Here is a 10,513-nt window from a genome sequence, read left to right on the forward strand (position 1 = left end):
CCTACCTGACACCCAAGACCCACTCCAATTTGCTTACCGCACAAATAGGTCCACAGACGATGCAATCTCAACCACACTGCACACTGCCCTAACCCATCTGGACAAGAGGAATACCTATGTGAGAATGCTGTTCATCGAATACAGCTCGGCATTTAAGACCAGAGTGCCCTCCAAGCTCGTCATCAAGCTCGAGACCCTGGGTCTCGACCCCGCCCTGTGCAACTGGGTACTGGACTTCCTGACGGGCCGCCCCCAGGTGGTGAGGGTAGGCAACAACATCTCCACCCCGCTGATCCTCAACACTGGGGCCCCACAAGGGTGCGTTCTGAGCCCTCTCCTGTACTCCCTGTTCACCCACGACTGCGTGGCCACGCACGCCTACAACTCAATCATCAAGTTTGCGGACGACACAACAGTGGTAGGCTTGATTACCAACAACGACGAGACGGCCTACAGGGAGGAGGTGAGGGCCCTCGGAGTGTGGTGTCAGGAAAATAACCTCACACTCAACGTCAACAAAACTAAGGAGATGATTGTGGACTTCAGGAAACAGCAGAGGGAACACCCCCCTATCCACATCAATGGAACAGTAGTGGAGAGGGTAGTAAGTGTTAAGTTCCTCTGCGTAAACATCACAGACAAACTGAATTGGTCCACCCACACAGACAGCATCGTGAAGAAGGCGCAGCAGCGCCTCTTCAACCTCAGGAGGCTGAAGAAATTTGGCTTGTCACCAAAAGCACTCACAAACTTCTACAGATGCACAATCGAGAGCATCCTGTCGGGCTGTATCACCGCCTGGTACGGCAACTGCTCCGCCCACAACCGTAAGGCTCTCCAGAGGTTAGTGAGGTCTGCACAACGCATCACCGGGGGCAAACTACCTGCCCTCCAGGACACCTACACCACCCGATGTCACAGGAAGGCCATAAAGATCATCAAGGACAACAACCACCCGAGCCACTGCCTGTTCAACCCGATATCATCCAGAATGCGAGGTCAGTACAGGTGCATCAAAGCTGGGACCGAGAGACTGAAAAACAGCTTCTATCTCAAGGCCATCAGACTGTTAAACAGCCACCACTAACATTGAGTGGCTGCTGCCAACACACTGACTCAACTCCAGCCACTTTAATAATGGGAATTGATGGGAAATTATGTCAAATATATCACTAGCCACTTTAAACAATGCTACCTAATATAATGTTTACATACCCTACATTATTCATCTCATATGTATACGTATATACTGCACTCTATATCATCTACTGCATCTTTATGTAATACATGTATCACTAGCCACTTTAACTATGCCACTTTGTTTACATACTCACCTCATATGTAACAACTGCACTCAATACCATCTACTGTATCTTGCCTATGCCGCTCTGTACCATCACTCATTCATATATCTTTATGTACATATTCTTTATCCCCTTACACTTGTGTCTATAAGGTAGTAGTTTTGGAATTGTTAGCTAGATTACTTGTTGGTTATTACTGCATTGTCGGAACTAGAAGCACAAGAATTTCGCTACACTCGCATTAACTTCTGCTAACCATGTGTATTTTATTTATTTATTTATTTATTTTACCTTTATTTAACCAGGTAGGCAAGTTGAGAACAAGTTCTCATTTACAATTGCGACCTGGCCAAGATAAAGCAAAGCAGTTCGACAGATAAAACGACACAGAGTTACACATGGAGTAAAAACAAACATACAGTCAATAATGCAGTATAAACAAGACTATATACAATGTGAGCAAATGAGGTGAGAAGGGAGGTAAAGGCAAAAAAGGCCAAGATGGCAAAGTAAATACAATATAGCAAGTAAAATACTGGAATGGTAGTTTTGCAATGGAAGAATGTGCAAAGTAGAAATAAATAAATAATGGGGTGCAAAGGAGCAAAATAAATAAATAAATTAAAATTAAATACAGTTGGGAAAGAGGTAGTTGTTTGGGCTAAATTATAGGTGGGCTATGTACAGGTGCAGTAATCTGTGAGCTGCTCTGACAGTTGGTGCTTAAAGCTAGTGAGGGAGATAAGTGTTTCCAGTTTCAGAGATTTTTGTAGTTCGTTCCAGTCATTGGCAGCAGAGAACTGGAAGGAGAGGCGGCCAAAGAAAGAATTGGTTTTGGGGGTGACTAGAGAGATATACCTGCTGGAGCGTGTGCTACAGGTGGGAGATGCTATGGTGACCAGCGAGCTGAGATAAGGGGGGACTTTACCTAGCAGGGTCTTGTAGATGACATGGAGCCAGTGGGTTTGGCGACGAGTATGAAGCGAGGGCCAGCCAACGAGAGCGTACAGGTCGCAATGGTGGGTAGTATATGGGGCTTTGGTGATAAAACGGATTGCACTGTGATAGACTGCATCCAATTTGTTGAGTAGGGTATTGGAGGCTATTTTGTAAATGACATCGCCAAAGTCGAGGATTGGTAGGATGGTCAGTTTTACAAGGGTATGTTTGGCAGCATGAGTGAAGGATGCTTTGTTGCGAAATAGGAAGCCAATTCTAGATTTAACTTTGGATTGGAGATGTTTGATATGGGTCTGGAAGGAGAGTTTACAATCTAACCAGACACCTAAGTATTTGTAGTTGTCCACGTATTCTAAGTCAGAGCCGTCCAGAGTAGTGATGTTGGACAGGCGGGTAGGTGCAGGTAGCGATCGGTTGAAGAGCATGCATTTAGTTTTACTTGTATTTAAGAGCAATTGGAGGCCACGGAAGGAGAGTTGTATGGCATTGAAGCTTGCCTGGAGGGTTGTTAACACAGTGTCCAGAGAAGGGCCGGAAGTATACAGAATGGTGTCGTCTGCGTAGAGGTGGATCAGGGACTCACCAGCAGCAAGAGCGACCTCATTGATGTATACAGAGAAGAGAGTCGGTCCAAGAATTGAACCCTGTGGCACCCCCATAGAGACTGCCAGAGGTCCGGACAGCAGACCCTCCGATTTGACACACTGAACTCTATCAGAGAAGTAGTTGGTGAACCAGGCGAGGCAATCATTTGAGAAACCAAGGCTGTCGAGTCTGCCGATGAGGATATGGTGATTGACAGAGTCGAAAGCCTTGGCCAGATCAATGAATACGGCTGCACAGTAATGTTTCTTATCGATGGCGGTTAAGATATCGTTTAGGACCTTGAGCGTGGCTGAGGTGCACCCATGACCAGCTCTGAAACCAGATTGCATAGCAGAGAAGGTATGGTGAGATTCGAAATGGTCGGTAATCTGTTTGTTGACTTGGCTTTCGAAGACCTTAGAAAGGCACGGTAGGATAGATATAGGTCTGTAGCAGTTTGGGTCAAGAGTGTCCCCCCCTTTGAAGAGGGGGATGACCGCAGCTGCTTTCCAATCTTTGGGAATCTCAGACGACACGAAAGAGAGGTTGAACAGGCTAGTAATAGGGGTGGCAACAATTTCGGCAGATAATTTTAGAAAGAAAGGGTCCAGATTGTCTAGCCCGGCTGATTTGTAGGGGTCCAGATTTTGCAGCTCTTTCAGAACATCAGCTGAATGGATTTGGGAGAAGGAGAAATGGGGAAGGCTTGGGCGAGTTGCTGTTGGGGGTGCAGTGCTGTTGTCCGGGGTAGGAGTAGCCAGGTGGAAAGCATGGCCAGCCGTAGAAAAATGCTTATTGAAATTCTCAATTATGGTGGATTTATCAGTGGTGACAGTGTTTCCTATCTTCAGTGCAGTGGGCAGCTGGGAGGAGGTGTTCTTATTCTCCATGGACTTTACAGTGTCCCAGAACTTTTTTGAGTTAGTGTTGCAGGAAGCAAATTTCTGCTTGAAAAAGCTAGCCTTGGCTTTTCTAACTGCCTGTGTATAATGATTTCTAGCTTCCCTGAACAGCTGCATATCACGGGGGCTGTTCGATGCTAATGCAGAACGCCATAGAATGCAGAACGTATGTGACAAATAACATTTGATTTGATTTGATTTCAATAGAGAGGATAGTGGACCTGGCTGAGTGCTGAGTGCTTCTATAGAGAGAATAGTAGACCTGGATGAGTGCTTCTACAGAGAGGATAGTGGACCTGGCTGAGTGCTTCTACAGAGAGGATAGTAGACCTGGCTGAGTGCTGAGTGCTTCTATAGAGAGGATAGTAGACCTGCCTGAGTGCTGCTATAGAGAGGATAGTAGACCTGGCTGAGTGCTGAATGCTGATATAGAGACGATAGTAGACCTGGCTGAGTGCTGAGTGCTTCTATAGAGAGGATAGTAGACCTGGATGAGTGCTTCTATAGGGAGGATAGTAGACCTGGCTGAGTGCTGAGTGCTTCTATAGAGAGGATAGTAGACCTCGCTGGGTGCTTATTTTGAGAGGATAGTAGACCTATCTGAGTGATTACATAGAGAGGATAGTAGACCTGGCTGAGTGCTTCTATAGAGAGGATAGTAGACCTGGCTGAGTGCTGAGTGCTTCTATAGAGAGGATAGTAGACCTGCCTGAGTGCTGCTATAGAGAGGATAGTAGACCTGGCTGAGTGCTGAATGCTGATATAGAGACGATAGTAGACCTGGCTGAGTGCTGGGTGCTTCTATAGAGAGGATAGTAGACCTGGATGAGTGCTTCTATAGGGAGGATAGTAGACCTGGCTGAGTGCTGAGTGCTTCTATAGAGAGGATAGTAGACCTCGCTGGGTGCTTATTTTGAGAGGATAGTAGACCTATCTGAGTGATTACATAGAGAGGATAGTAGACCTGGCTGAGTGCTTCTATAGAGAGGATAGTAGACCTGGCTGAGTGCTTCTATAGAGAGGATAGTAGACCTGGCTGAGTGTTGAGTGCTTCTATAGAGAGGATAGTAGACCTGGCTGAGTGCTGGTATAGAGAGGATAGTAGACCTGGCTGAGTGCTTCTATAGAGAGGATAGTAGACCTGGCTGAGTGCTGCTATAGAGAGGATAGTAGACCTGGCTGAGTGCTGCTATAGAGAGGATAGTAGACCTGGCAGAGTGCTGCTATAGAGAGGATAGTAGACCTGGCAGAGTGCTGCTATAGAGAGGATAGTAGACCTGGCAGAGTGCTGCTATAGAGAGGATAGTAGACCTGGCTGGGTGCTTATTTTGAGAGGATAGTAGACCTGGCTGAGTGCTGAGTATTTTAAAGAGCATCAAAGCAGTGGTCTGACTCAGTGGTGAAAGGTCATTGTGAGGTTATAGATAAGGTGGTGGAGATTTTTTATTTCACCTTTATTTAACCAGGTTGGCCACTTGAGAACAAGTTGTCATTTACAACTGCAACCTGGCCTAGATAAAGCAAAGCAGTGCAACACAAACAACAAATCAAATCAAATCAAATCAAATTTATTTATATAGCCCTTCGTACATCAGCTGATATCTCAAAGTGCTGTACAGAAACCCAGCCTAAAACCCCAAACAGCAAGCAATGCAGGTGGAGAAGCACGGTGGCTAGGAAAAACTCCCTAGAAAGGCCAATACCTAGGAAGAAACCTAGAGAGGAACCAGGCTATGTGGGGTGGCCAGTCCTCTTCTGGCTGTGCCGGGTGGAGATTATAACAGAACATGGTCAAGATGTTCAATGTTCATAAATGACCAGCATGGTCGAATAATAATAAGGCAGAACAGTTGAAACTAGAGCAGCAGCACAGTCAGGTGGAAGTTGAAACTGGAGCAGCAGCATGGCCAGGTAGACTGGGGACAGCAAGGAGTCATCATGTCAGGTAGTCCTGGGGCATGGTCCTAGGGCTCAGGTCAGTTGAAACTGGAACAGCAGCATGGCCAGGTGGACTGGGGACAGCAAGGAGTCATCATGTCAGGTAGTCCTGGGGCATGGTCCTAGGGCTCAGGTCCTCCGAGAGAGAGAAAGAAAGAGAGAAGGAGAGAATTAGAGAACGCACACTTAGATTCACACAGGACACCGAATAGGACAGGAGAAGTACTCCAGATATAACAAACTGACCCCAGCCCCCCGACACATAAACTACTGCAGCATAAATACTGGAGGCTGAGACAGGAGGGGTCAGGAGACACTGTGGCCCCATCCGAGGACACCCCCGGACAGGGCCAAACAGGAAGGATATAACCCCACCCACTTTGCCAAAGCACAGCCCCCACACCACTAGAGGGATATCTTCAACCACCAACCTACCATCCTGAGACAAGGCTGAGTATAGCCCACAAAGATCTCCGCCACGGCACAACCCAAGGGGGGGGGGGGGGCGCCAACCCAGACAGGATGACCACAACAGTGAATCAACCCACTCAGGTGACGCACCCCCTCCAGGGACGGCATGAGAGAGCCCCAGCAAGCCAGTGACTCAGCCCCTGTAATAGGGTTAGAGGCAGAGAATCCCAGTGGAAAGAGGGGAACCGGCCAGGCAGAGACAGCAAGGGCGGTTCGTTGCTCCAGAGCCTTTCCGTTCACCTTCCCACTCCTGGGCCAGACTACACTCAATCATATGACCCACTGAAGAGATGAGTCTTCAGTAAAGACTTAAAGGTTGAGACCGAGTTTGCGTCTCTGACATGGGTAGGCAGACCGTTCCATAAAAATGGAGCTCTATAGGAGAAAGCCCTGCCTCCAGCTGTTTGCTTAGAAATTCTAGGGACAATTAGGAGGCCTGCGTCTTGTGACCGTAGCGTACGTATAGGTATGTACGGCAGGACCAAATCAGAGAGATAGGTAGGAGCAAGCCCATGTAATGCTTTGTAGGTTAGCAGTAAAACCTTGAAATCAGCCCTTGCTTTGACAGGAAGCCAGTGTAGAGAGGCTAGCACTGGAGTAATATGATCAAATTTTTTGGTTCTAGTCAGGATTCTAGCAGCCGTATTTAGCACTAACTGAAGTTTATTTAGTGCTTTATCCGGGTAGCCGGAAAATAGAGCATTGCAGTAGTCTAACCTAGAAGTGACAAAAGCATGGATTAATTTTTCTGCATCATTTTTGGACAGAAAGTTTCTGATTTTTGCAATGTTACGTAGATGGAAAAAAGCTGTCCTCGAAATGGTCTTGATATGTTCTTCAAAAGAGAGATCAGGGTCCAGAGTAACGCCGAGGTCCTTCACAGTTTTATTTGAGACGACTGTACAACCATTAAGATTAATTGTCAGATTCAACAGAAGATCTCTTTGTTTCTTGGGACCTAGAACAAGCATCTCTGTTTTGTCCGAGTTTAATAGTAGTAAGTTTGCAGCCATCCACTTCCTTATGTCTGAAACACATGCTTCTAGCGAGGGCAATTTTGGGGCTTCACCATGTTTCATTGAAATGTACAGCTGTGTGTCATCCGCATAGCAGTGAAAGTTTACATTATGTTTTCGAATAACATCCCCAAGAGGTAAAATATATAGTGAAAACAATAGTGGTCCTAAAACGGAACCTTGAGGAACACCGAAATTTACAGTTGATTTGTCAGAGGACAAACCATTCACAGAGACAAACTGATATCTTTCCGACAGATAAGATCTAAACCAGGCCAGAACATGTCCGTGTAGACCAATTTGGGTTTCCAATCTCTCCAAAAGAATGTGGTGATCGATGGTATCAAAAGCAGCACTAAGGTCTAGGAGCACGAGGACAGATGCAGAGCCTCGGTCCGATGCCATTAAAATGTCATTTACCACCTTCACAAGTGCCGTCTCAGTGCTATGATGGGGTCTAAAACCAGACTGAAGCATTTCGTATACATTGTTTGTCTTCAGGAAGGCAGTGAGTTGCTGCGCAACAGCCTTCTCTAAAATTTTTGAGAGGAATGGAAGATTCGATATAGGCCGATAGTTTTTTATATTTTCTGGGTCAAGGTTTGGCTTTTTCAAGAGAGGCTTTATTACTGCCACTTTTAGTGAGTTTGGTACACATCCAGTGGATAGAGAGCCGTTTATTATGTTCAACATAGGAGGGCCAAGCACAGGAAGCAGCTCTTTCAGTAGTTTAGTTGGAATAGGGTCCAGTATGCAGCTTGAAGGTTTAGAGGCCATGATTATTTTCATCATTGTGTCAAGAGATATAGTACTAAAACACTTGAGCGTCTCTCTTGATCCTAGGTCCTGGCAGAGTTGTGCAGACTCAGGACAACTGAGGTTTGGAGGAATACGCAGGTTTAAAGAGGAGTCCGTAATTTGCTTTCTAATAATCATAATCTTTTCCTCAAAGAAGTTCATGAATTTATCACTGCTAAAGTGAAAGTCATCCTCTCTTGGGGAATGCTGCTTTTTAGTTAGCTTTGCGACAGTATTAAAAAGGAATTTCGGATTGTTCTTATTTTCCTCAATTAAGTTAGAAAAATAGGATGATCGAGCAGCAGTAAGGGCTCTACGGTACTGCACGGTACCGTCCTTCCAAGCTAGTCGGAAGACTTCCAGTTTGGTGTGGCGCCATTTCCGTTCCAATTTTCTGGAAGCTTGCTTCAGAGCTCGGGTATTTTCTGTGTACCAGGGAGCTAGTTTCTTATGAGACATTTTTTTTGTTTTTAGGGGTGCAACTGCATCTAGGGTATTGCGCAAGGTTAGATTGAGATCCTCAGTTAGGTGGTTAACTGATTTTTGTCCTCTGGCGTCCTTGGGTAGGCAGAGGGAGTCTGGAAGGGCATCAAGGAATCTTTGTGTTGTCTGTGAATTTATAGCACGACTTTTGATGTTCCTTGGTTGGGGTCTAAGCAGATTATTTGTTGCAATTGCAAACGTAATAAAATGGTGGTCCGATAGTCCAGGATTATGAGGAAAAACATTAAGATCCACCACATTTATTCCATGGGACAAAACTAGGTCCAGCGTATGACTGTGACAGTGAGTGGGTCCAGAGACATGTTGGACAAAACCCACTGAGTCGATGATGGCTCTGAAAGCCTTTTGGAGTGGGTCTGTGGACTTTTCCATGTGAATATTAAAGTCACCAAAGATTAGAATATTATCTGCTATGACTACAAGGTCCGATAGGAATTCAGGGAACTCAGTGAGAAACGCTGTATATGGCCCAGGAGGCCTGTAAACAGTAGCTATAAAAAGTGATTGAGTAGGCTGCATAGATTTCATGACTAGAAGCTCAAAAGACGAAAATGTCATTTTTTTTTGTGTAAATTGAAATTTGCTATCGTAAATGTTAGCAACACCTCCGCCTTTGCGGGATGCACGGGGGATATGGTCACTAGTGTAGCCAGGAGGTGAGGCCTCATTTAAAACAGTAAATTCATCAGGCTTAAGCCATGTTTCAGTCAGGCCAATCACATCAAGATTATGATCAGTGATTAGTTCATTGACTATAATTGCCTTTGAAGTAAGGGATCTAACATTAAGTAGCCCTATTTTGAGATGTGAGGTATCATGATCTCTTTCAGTAATGACAGGAATGGAGGTGGTCTTTATCCTAGTGAGATTGCTAAGGCGAACACCGCCATGTTTAGTTTTGCCCAACCTAGGTCGAGGCACAGACACGGTCTCAATGGTGATAGCTGAGCTGACTACACTGACTGTGCTAATGGCAGACTCCACTATGCTGGCAGGCTGGCTAACAGCCTGCTGCCTGGCCTGCACCCTATTTCATTGTGGAGCTAGAGGAGTTAGAGCCCTGTCTATGTTGGTAGATAAGATGAGAGCACCCCTCCAGCTAGGATGGAGTCCGTCACTCCTCAGCAGGTCAGGCTTGGTCCTGTTTGTGGGTGAGTCCCAGAAAGAGGGCCAATTATCTACAAATTCTAACTTTTGGGAGGGGCAGAAAACAGTTTTCAACCAGCGATTGAGTTGTGAGACTCTGCTGTAGAGCTCATCACTCCCCCTAACTGGGAGGGGGCCAGAGACAATTACTCGATGCCGACACATCTTTCTAGCTGATATGCACGCAGAAGCTATGTTGCGCTTAGTGATTTCTGACTGTTTCATCCTAACATCGTTGGTGCCGACGTGGATAACAATATCTCTATACTCTCTACACTCGCCAGTTTTAGCTTTAGCCAGCACCATCTTCAGATTAGCCTTAACGTCGGTAGCCCTGCCCCCGGGTAAACAGTGTATGATCGCTGGATGATTCGCTTTAAGTCTAATACTGCGGGTAATGGAGTCGCCAATGACTAGAGTTTTCAATTTGTCAGAGCTAATGGTGGGAAGCTTCGGCGTCTCAGACCCCGTAACGGGAGGAGTAGAGACCAGAGAAGAATCGGCCTCTGACTCCGACCCGCTGCTTAATGGGGAAAACCGGTTGAAAGTTTCTGTCGGCTGAATGAGCGACACCGGTTGAGCGTTCCTACAGCATTTCCTTCCAGAAACCGTGAGAAAGTTGTCCGGCTGCGGGGACTGTGCCAGGGGATTTACACTACTATCTGTACTTACTGGTGCCACAGACGCTATTTCATCCTTTCCTACACTGAAATTACCCTTGCCTAACGATTGCGTCTGAAGCTGGGCTTGCAGCACAGCTATCCTCGCCGTAAGCCGAGTACAGCGGCTGCAATTAGAAGTCATCATGTTAATGTTACTACTTAGCTTCGGCTGTTGGAGGTCCTGACGAATCGTGTCCAGATAAAGCGTCCGGAGTGAAAAAGTTGAG

The sequence above is a fragment of the Oncorhynchus kisutch genome, linkage group LG19, assembly GCF_002021735.2.
Source record: "Oncorhynchus kisutch isolate 150728-3 linkage group LG19, Okis_V2, whole genome shotgun sequence".
In the NCBI taxonomy this organism is placed as follows: domain Eukaryota; kingdom Metazoa; phylum Chordata; class Actinopteri; order Salmoniformes; family Salmonidae; genus Oncorhynchus; species Oncorhynchus kisutch.